Source organism: Macaca fascicularis, chromosome 3 (genome assembly GCF_037993035.2).
Source record: "Macaca fascicularis isolate 582-1 chromosome 3, T2T-MFA8v1.1".
NCBI lineage: Eukaryota > Metazoa > Chordata > Mammalia > Primates > Cercopithecidae > Macaca > Macaca fascicularis.
In genome coordinates, this window is record NC_088377.1 from 166772184 (window position 1) to 166783535 (window position 11352).

The following is an 11352-nucleotide window of genomic DNA, read 5'->3' on the forward strand; positions in this document are numbered from 1 at the left end:
TTTCATAACTGAGACCCAGCAATGATCAGATATTCGATAAATAATTGTAGAATGGAGGAGTTAAAATACAGGATATCTAACAGTGCCATATATTAAGGATATGGTGAATATAAACATAAATATCTGTTGGAGTTTTATTTAGATGCTCCTCAATTGTTGCAATAAATATATTGAAACGAATGAAATTAGCATGATCATTGTGAGTACTATGGTGGAATGAAAAGTTGATTACATTTGCTTGAGAAATGGTCAGGAGTTGAGAAGGTATATTCCAAATAGACTAAAATAACCTAATGGGTCAATTTCTCAACCAAGAATATGTATTTTCTATAGGTATTTATTAAGTTTATTTATAAATACCTACTCTTAAATCTATTATCATTGTGAAACTTTTAAAAATGATCTCGTACCCTAGAACTTAAAGTATAATAATAATAATAATAATAAAAATAAATAAATATGTGCCAAATATTGCAAAAAAAAAAAATGATCTCAGGCCGAACGAATGTTTTTCCTTTGATCCCTCAAACGTAATTGCTAATTGCTATTTAGCCTTATTCTATTTTGTCTTACATGCTATTTACTATTTTACCAAGCAAAGATGAATTCCTTGTATGTGTAATAGATTTCTTCAATACTGTACTAAGTGTCTGAGGAAATAAATGTAATCAAAGAAATTTCATACTTGTGAAAATAACTTAAAATTTTAAGGTCTCCAGAAAGGAGATTCTACAGATTCTCTTAAAGTAAATGAAATAGCTAATGTCTGTTTTTCTAGCTATCTTGTTTACACTGATGCTCACTAACAGTTGACAACTATGTAGTTTAAGAGCCTGTGAGGGAGGCTGCTAGTTGCCTGCTAATCATCTATCTCTTCTTTTTCAGTAATTGAACTCCTGTGTTATTTTGGATGGCAATGTGCCCAGTAGTTAGCAACTATAGCTATAGTTTTCTCTTGCATAAATAGGGTTTGCATGGAATTTAAGTAAAATTCTGATACAGCATCTGAGAAAACTCACTTCATTCTTCCTCCTTCGTGGACTGTGGATGTGATGGTTGGAGCTCCAAATATACCTGTAAGGTAAACTTGAGGACAGAAGCCAAATGCTAAAGATGGAGGAACAAAAAGATAGGAGACTGGATTCCAGCTTAGATTGCAGAGTTACCATACCTGATCTTGACTACCAACTGCTAAATTTTGTGTATGTGAGAGAAAAATGGACAGTAAGTTTAAGGCATTGTGTTGGCAGAGAGGAAGGGTTTGACTACCAGCTGAATGCAATTCCTGTGTAATACACTCCACATATATTTTAAGACATAGTAAATCAATTATATTTTCTTATAATGATTACCTCCAGCTCTTTAAACCTTAATTTGATGATTAATTCACTGGCAATTAGCATTACTAGGACTATTGCAAAATCTATCCAAATTTTCCATTTTGAGGATGGCTCTATAAAAGACATAAAAATGCCAGGAGGCCTTCATGTAGAGGGAAGAAATGTGTAACATTATATGATGAGAATTGCTTTCATTATTATGATATGTATATGTAGTTATGTTATTTGCCATTCAGGAATACAAGAAACATTGTGTAACTCTTAAAGACTGAAAGAAAAACTAATACAACACTTTTGAAGATAATAACATTAAAAGTAACTATGCAATTTCTCTAAATATACATTAAGCCTTAACGACTGAGAAATGAATAAAATGAATTTGGCTTCTGGTTGCAAATCTCATATATATATATTTTTTCCCCCAAATTGGAGTCAGATGTTTCTAAATATCTGTCCTCATGGAATATTCCCAAAGATTTTTACATGTGTAGTTTTTTGTTGTAGTTTGAAGTTAATTAGATTTTTTTTTTTTTTTCTAATATTGACTGCAATTAAACTACATTCTGGGCATACGTAATTCAGATTTTAAGAAAATTAATTTAGCTTAGCCAGTTTATGAATTAGCATTTAATACATTTTATAAAATAATCTATTACAGTTTATGCAAAGTATAAAAGAGTAAATAAAATGCAGATAAGGGGGATAGGGAAAGAAAAATTTCTATGCACTTGAGATGACAAAAAATAAATTTAGAAAAGAATCAGCTTTATCAGTAATGCCTGCTTAAAATGATTTGCTTTTTAAGGTTCAAAGTTCACTATAAAGGGTCTTTGAAGAGTCAATAAAATCTGTTAATGATTTTCTTTTCTTTTTTCTTTTTTTTTTTTTTGGAGATGGAGTCTCACTCTGTCACCCAGGCTGGAGTGCAGTAAACAGATCTCGGCTCACTGCAAGCTCCGCCTCCTGGGTTTACGCCATTCTCCTGCCTCAGCCTCCCAAGTAGCTGGGACTACAGGCGCCAGCCACCTCGCCCGGCTAGTTTTTTTGTATTTTTTTAGTAGAGACGGAGTTTCACCGTGTTAGCCAGGATGGTCTCGATCTCCTGACCTCGTGATCCGCCCGTCTCGGCCTCCCAAAGTGCTGGGATTACAGGCTTGAGCCACCGTGCCCGGCCAATTTTCATATTTTTAACAAGGGTGACATGGTTCTATTAGTGGTCATGCTTTTCGATTTGTGTATTTAAACATACTTTAATACCCTATTTAATGTAAGTCTCTTAGACTTCATTTTTTCCATTTGCAAAGTAGTTCTCAGAATAATCCTTGTCAACCTGCCTCAGCAACCAATTTTCTGAAAGTATTTTGCTTTCCTCTGGTTGGTAGCATTGGTGATTTTGGTACTTAAATGAAAATATCTTTTTCTTTTCCCTAAAAATGTTGGTCTAAAGTCTTTGGAATGGAAAGAGTGGATAAAATGAGAATTGAAGTTGACAGCTGCTAACCTAAGGGGATTCATGACTGTCTGCAAACTACACGAAGGAGTCCTCCTACAGAACAAATATAGATGAACTTCATGTTTTCTTGCAGTTTGTTTTTTGTTTCCAGTCTTCAAAGTTGGAAAAGTTTTGTGTTTTCCAATTGCAAAGAATTGGCCTACAAAATCTATGAATCATAAGTTAAAGTACATAGTTGTCGTGTTTAGTTTTATTTTTAGTGTTGTGCATTTTATAACACAGGTTATTTACTGCAAACTTATTTGCTCAACTTCCTCAAGTATTGTGCCATGACTTACACATTTACCAGGGTAAAATAGGAGAAATTTGAATATCAACACTTATTTTAAGGCACCAACATTTATTTCCTCAAGTATTGTGCCATGACCGGCACATTTACCACAGGGAAGGGTATGTAGCTGAAGCAAACTTCCTCGATTTTCAGGTAGTAATCTTCCAACTACTGTTGGCAGCAATGCAGATTGTCAAATGCACACCTAAACTTAAGATTTGGGGATAATTCAGAAAGAATTCCGAGATGTTTATCCTAAAGATGATGTCTTAGTTACACTTAAATAGAGGCAAATTAAGCTTGAAAGTAATCGTTAAACACGAAATAGTTCCTGGGATCTGCCATACTCAATTAAATAAACCAAATTTTTTTTTCTCCAGTTCTATATCAGGTTGTGGGGGAAAAGTGAGGAATTCCGGATTTGGAGCTTGAGGTCCTGGATTCAAGTTCCAACTCTGCAGCTTACTGCCTCTATCACCTTTTGAGGTACTGCTATTTCTCAGCATAATTCTTATCTGAAAGAGAACAATTGAGTAACTGTATAAATAACACACTTTGTATGTTCTCATTGTTCAAAAGACCACAGTATTTAGTTTGTATATTGCTATGGATATTACTATGGATCAATATTAAGTTTGATGAAACATTAACCTTAACATTTCTTATTGCTTTCTGAGTTACACTTTAAGTCTTGGCTCTAGATGCGTTATTGTGAAGTAATATCTATGTGCTAATTTTCTCATTAATTAGTATGCCCTTGGCATATGGCACCATATGCTGCAAACTTCCAAAAAAATAACATAGCATAACTTTATTACTGCAAATCATAACATTGGCAATGCATGATTTAGAAAGCACAGTGATATTTAACAGAACCTTCAAACAATTATTATAGCATATTTAGTATGCACTTCATCAAAGTCTTGTGTGTAGTCTAAAAGACAGTAACCAATATAGTTATATCAAAAAAATACTAATGCGATGACAAATATGGTTAATAATTGCTGTACATATGTACTCTCCATATGGTATTTAAGAAATGTTTGTATTACTGTTTTCATGTAGTCTGGTTAAAATGATGCCCTCTAAAATATAAGATCACCCTCAGTCATGGAAAGAAATAAAATATACATTTCTGAAAATGTTTACTTACAATTTTGTGCATATCCTAGAATTACTTAATATCTATGTAAACATATTTTATTAAAAACACATTTGGATGTTAATTTCTTTTCTTGAAATACTCATTAGACTTTTTCGACAAATATATGCTTTCATACTTCTATAGGGGACTGCCACTTTTTATTGTTGTTTTTTAGACACAGGCATATTCTGTTAAAATTAATTGGATATGACCGCTAATTAGCAAATTGAAAAGTGTGAAGAGACAAGAGTAAATGATGGCATTATATCACTAACCACCTGATATGGTTTGGATGTTTGTCTGCTCCAAATCTCATGTTTAAATGTGATTCCTAATGTTGGAGGTGGGGCCTGGTGGGAGGTGATTGGATTAAAGGAGCAGATCTCTCATGAATGAAAGCAGATCTCTCACGAATAAGAGCAGATTTCTCATGAATGCACCATCTCTTTGGTGATAAGTGAATTCTTGCTCGGTTAGTTCATATGAGATCTGTTTAAAAGAGCCTGGGACCTCCCTGGTGTTTCTCTCTTGTCCTCTCTTTGGTCATGTGATGGAACCTACTTTCTTTCACCTTCCGCCAAGAGTAAAATTCCACAAGGGCTCACCAGAAGCCAAGCAGATACTGGTGCCATGCTTCCTGTATAGCCCGCAGAATGTGAGCTAGTTAAGCCTCCTTTATTTATAAATTACCCAGTCTCATATATTTATAGCAAATCTGAAAATGACCTAATACTCTACCATCCACCATCTTTTCAACCAGTAAGTTCTTTCAGAGTTTATCGCTTCAGTGACATGAGTCTGTTCCCCAGGTGTAGTCACTTACATGCCTCCTCTGTGTCTATATATTAAAATTTATCAATCTTTTAATATTTTCTTTAGGGTAAAATGTTCTTCCTTTCTGTGTTTCTATATCCTAGGGGGAGGGGAACTCCCTGTCCATCAACTTTTAAATGAAAAATCTTTAAAGCAAAGCCAAAGATTATTTTAAAAGAGTGTAATATTTTTTAAACTGAAGGAAGCGATCTTAGGAATAATAAAATGTACCTGGTTAATTTTACTCTTGACAGAAATAAAATCCAGTGAGATTCAACAAATTGTCAAGTTACACACCTCAGAATGACAAATTTGGGACCAGAATCTAGATCTCGTGTATCTGATGGTGTTCTTTGAATTGTGTCCAAGAATTTTTGTTCCTTAAGGAGGGCTGTGGAACAAATCAAGGTGATAGGCATGAATATTTATTATTACCAGAGAGTAAGGAATCCAAAGGTTCTGAGGTGTTATCTCTTTTTGAAACTTAATGCCTATTATTGGAACTCATCTTTTGAATAAGGTATGAGAATGACAATATATTCTCCCTTAATTTGGGGGCCTTTTTTCAATAAATTAAGTGTGTAGCATTCTCTGCTATAGACTGATTTGGTAGAAAACACAAAGGTTCTGTGTAATATCAACCAACATCCTATCAGTTATATTTATGTAAATTTATATGACTAAATTTATATTAAAAATTTAAAAGCTAAAAGTAGGATCACCTTAAAATAGGACAAATTTGAATATCAACATTCATTTTCACTAAGTGATGATTGGCACAATGACAGACAAATAATCTAATATAACAGACTACAGGAATAAGTGTACACATGTACAATTACTGTTAATTTATAATAAAGATATAGCAGCAAATCGTAAGACAAAAGTGGATTTTCTCGGTGAATAGTGCTGGGTCTAATGTACATACAAAAACACAGGAAAATCATCAATCAGTACTTGACACCCTAGATAAATTTCAATTCCAGGTTAATTCTGTGTCTAAATGTAAATGACAAATAATAAGGTGTCTTAAAGGTAATAACAAATATTTTTTAATGAAAGATTATAATATAGGACATAAACAGTCCTAACAAAAATATTAGTAATGCTTTCATTAAAATAAAGAATTCCCACTTATCAAAAGATGCTATTATTAAGAGAGGGAAAAGTCAAGTCTTTGAGTAGGTGAATATATTTGCAATATGTATAATAGTCAGAAGTTTCATGTTCAAGATACATAAAGATCTCCTCCAAATAAATAAAAATGAGACAGATGGTCCAATAGAAAAATATATGAGAGAACTGAACAAACTCTTCATACAGGAGGATATCCAAATGGCCAATAAATATATTAGAAGGTGCTTAGCTTCATTCCACTTCAAATAAATGAAATCTCATTACAATATCAACCATAATGAATGAAATTAAAAATACAAATAATACCAAGTGCTCACAGTGATATAGAACAATCCTATTTCTGATGAGACAATAAATTGTTGACTCTTTTTTGAAAACTACTAAACAGTGTCTTCTAAAGCTTAACACATATACACTCTATAACCTAAGAATTCCATTCCAAAGTATATTCCCAACAAACATGCACATATGTGCACCAAAGGACATGCACAAAAATGTCAGAGAAGTATCATTTTTTCTATATTTTTATTTTGGTGAAATAATGTAACATTATATTTACCATGATAACCATTTAAATGTACAATTAAGAGTATGAACTATATTTACATTGTTGAGCAACTGATCTCTAGAAATTTCCCATCTGAAACTCTATACTCAGCATTAATTTCCTCTCTCACATGTCCCTCCCGCAGCCTTGGCAACTACCTTGCTGCTTTCTATTTCTATGCTTTCAACTAATTCAAATACTTTGTAGGAGTAGAACCATACAGTATTTGTCATTTTGTGACTACTTTAATTTGCTTAGCATAATGTGCTTAAGTTTGGTCCTGTTGTGGCATATGATAGGATTTCTTTTCTTTATAAGGCCAAATAATCTATTGTGTGAATATATTACATTTTCTTTGTCTATTCATCTGTTGAGGGATATTTGATTTGCTTCCACCTCTTGCCTATTGTAAATAATGATGCTATGAATATGGGTGTGCAATTATATCTTGGAGATCCTGCTTTGAATTCTTTTGGTAAATACCCAAAAGTGGTATTGCCAAATCGCATGGAATTTCTATACTATTTTTTATAGTGAAAAAACCATTTTACATTCCCACCAATAGTGCACGAGGGCACAACTTCTCCACATCCTTGCCAACACTTGTTATTTTATTTTTTGTCTGTTTGTTTGTTTGGTTAGTTTTTTTGATAGGCCATCTTGATAGATGTGACATTATAATCTCATTGTTGTTTTGATTTGTGTTTCTCCCACAATTAGTAATGTTAAACATCTTTATGTTTATTAACTATTCGTATATCTTTTAGATATTGCCTATTCACATTCTTTGCTCACTTTTAATCAACTTTAATTTTGTTGTTCCTGAGTTGCAGAAGTTCCTTATAAATTCTAGATGCTAATCTCTTATCAGATATGATTTGCAAATATTTTTTCTTTGCAGATTGCATTTTTACTCTGTTGACTGTTTCTTTGGGGGCACAGAAGTTTTTGAGTTTGATGTGTTCTTATTTGTCTATGTTTGCTAAGAGCAGCATTATTTTCACTAGCCCCAAAGTGAAAACCTCCAAAATGTCCATTATTAGTGGATGAATAAATAAGCTGTGGCATATTCATATCTTAGAATACTATATAACAAGAAATATGAAATAACTGCTGGTAAATTAATAGTATAAATCGATTCTGCAAACACATATTGAGTGAAAGAAACCAGTCAAAAATGTATACTGTATGCTTCATTGATTTAAAGTTCCAAAGTAGGGAAAATTAATCATGGCTGTTATAATTCACAGAGAAAATACCTTTGGTGATAAAGGAAGGGTCACCATTATAAAATAACATGAGAGAGGCTTCTGGTGTGATTCCAATACCAGCTGTTTTTCTTGAGTTTGGTGCTAATCATCTTTGTATTCTTATTTTGTGATAACTATTTGAACTCTACACATATGAATTGAACATATTCATATGTGCTATTCTTCACTGAAAAATATGAAACATAAAGCTTATCAAGGAATTAAAATTGAGTAATATTCCCATAGCCTGCTCATAAACTCTGAAGCTCTAGTCCTCTACTTGTTTTATACAATTTTCAATTCAGACAAACTTTGATTTTTCTGTATCTATTTTTACAACCACACCTTAAATAAAATTAATCTTACTGCTAATATCTACTATCATCAGCCAATTCATGGTATCACAGATATTTGTAGCACACTGAAGAAAGAAAAATTTTAAGCATTCCTAGATCAAATTTTGTTTAGCTGTATTTATGTCACTTGGAGAATATAATAATTTCTCTGCTAAATTACCTACATAGATAATTTAAGGCTTAGAATGCAATTAAATCAGCTTGCTAGACATTTAACCACAGGAACACAATATACTTGGAGATTTAAGTGTGAGTTGAGAGCCTTATTTGCAGCCTTATTTCTAAAAGCTTCATTAATTTTAAGCCTGGCTATCTAGTTGATATTGGGAAAGTAGCTGAAGGAAATAACTTTTATTTACTCTGATCCATCTATATCTGAAATAGAATTATGATAATGTTCTTTAGTATATTTTATATCCCCAGGCACCTGGAAATGATTTATCTGAAGCAGTACCCAGGCAAAAATCAAGCAGATGATATTTTTTAGAAATGTTCTATCTCAACCCAAATGAACATAAGTTTATTTAAGGGGCCTAAAGACAGCATTTAGGTCATCACAAATATATGAATAAACTGTGAACACCTAAAGCAACTATTTCTAAGCAAAATAAGTTATATATTAGCATAAATACTAATGATATGGATGGAGAATTTAAGTTTTACTTTGATGAGTTCAAAGTAAATAGTACTATTCAACTTCTTTCAATTGTTCATGTTTGCTTCTATGGGTGATATTTACATTTGCTACTTTCGTGGCAAGTATTAGAAATAATTATGAACTTAATATAGTTTGTGCAGTCCCATATTTTGTTACCTTACATTTCACTCGAGCTCATTTCACCTGCTAATACATACTTTATATTTTTCTACATTTCTATATTCTTTACTGAAAAAATGACATTTTTTAACAGATAAATATAATGACACATAATCAAGGCAGTGTTTAACAATCCATATTTTGATGCTGTATTAGAAACATCTTTTTGCAGAAGTGAGAAGCAATATAATTTTCTTAATAAAAAATTGCAACTGGCTGGATAGGTATCATTATAAATGTCTATCTGAGATATGGTATTTAACAAATTCTTGAATATAGCATTTGAGAATTTTATTAAATATCATGTATATTGGTATTGGTATGTGATATACTTTTAAATAAAATATACCTAAATTATTGTGTAAAATCATTTTTTATGAGGTCTTAGGACTGTAAATGCATTTAATGATGCTACACTCTATTATTTTACTGAAATAACAGATTTTTAAAAACTCATTCACCTAGCATGTTGCCAACTGTTAAGTATTTGAAAGACAATGATTAAGACAAAGTAAGATATATATCAAAGGCAAATTCAATCAGTCTCCTCCCACTGCAATGCTAATAATATAGCTTTAGATCAGTGTTTGATTATCTTAGTAAGAATGTAGATAGGCTTTGTGACTTTAACATACTCCTTATATTATCTGGAGGGATTTTAATTATTGCATAGATTAAAATATAATTTGCAAAAGAGTGAAATCATGTCCTTCAGGCAAATATAAAATAAATATGTCAAATATTTTATTTAACTCTTTTATTAGTAAAGAAACCTATAAGATGTTATGACTGATTCAAACAGCACTTAAGAAGTTAGGTTATTTGTAGTCAATTTATCAAAAAAAATTATTATAAGATTGCTGAGTTGGATACAAAACTCTTTAATTTTCAGTAGTTTATGAATTGTGGAAGTTATCTGTTCTAGCAGACAAATTGTTTCCACCTTTATTGGACAAATTCTGCAAATTAACAAGTAATGAAATCTGTGACCTTTAATAGTAAAATGAACCAGGTGCATTCTCCTGGACAATCCTTGCGAAGCTTTTAACTCTGTATAAAACTGAAAGGATGTGTAACCCACATTATTTTCCTTATTATTAAGTTTTGGACAATTTTTCTTTTATAAAATAGATATGCAACTTATCTTCATACAATATAGAATTTAAAATTGACAAATAGAGTTTTCCTCACTTAAGACTATTTGGGTAGAAGAGGTAAAATTATTCCCTAATTCAAGTGCCAGGCTACCGGTTATTAAATACCAAGAAGGAAGAGATGTAGTTTTAAGAGGTGCAGAGAACTGTGGGCATTTATACTTCAAGTGATGCGATGAAATTGACTGTAACTAATAGAGTGTGAAATAGTCTGCCAAAGAACATAATGAAGTCCTAAAGAAAACAGTTGAAAGCGGGAGTGGATGGAGGTCTTGAAAATACAAGCAAAGAAAATCGCTGCATTTGAAGTTGATTTTTAAGTTGTTACAAAGTGTTACTGCATCTAATTTTGTTATTTTTATTCATGACTGGCCATGTGTCATCTTAGCGCTGATTCACCTAATTTATATGTACTCCAGAAAACAAAATGGAATCAAAGAATCTATTGCTTATTGGATTCTGTAAATACCAATAAATTACAGCAAATATTTGCTACTTAGATAGAGTGTTGTCTGGAGACATGCATTATGGAGAAAGTTGCTAAGCTGATTTCTTTAACTGATCTCAGCACTGATGTTGGGCATAATTGATATTCTAGTCATGTGTCTTGTTAAACATGCTAGATGGCATAATAGTCTTGTGTTGTGGACAATTACTCCTGAGGGTCTTTACCAAGAGCCTAAACTACTTCAGAAACCAACAGAATTAGACATAAATGAGTTTCTGTTATAAACAATATATCTTAGGTTAATGGAAATAAACTCAGTACATTTTAATAAATATAGTGATAATAAATAGGAGGACATTCCTAGGAGCTTAAATAAAAAACAGTAAATTTTATATTAGAGGTAGACTTATTTATGTTTATTATTAGCATTTCACTAGTATTTCCCTAAAAATGATTTCTGTCGTACATCAGTGTCTTTTAAAAAATAAATTTTACCATCAGGCTACTTTTTCATCCTAAAATATATTTTTTTATACTTGTTTATCTCCCAAGCATGGGCTTA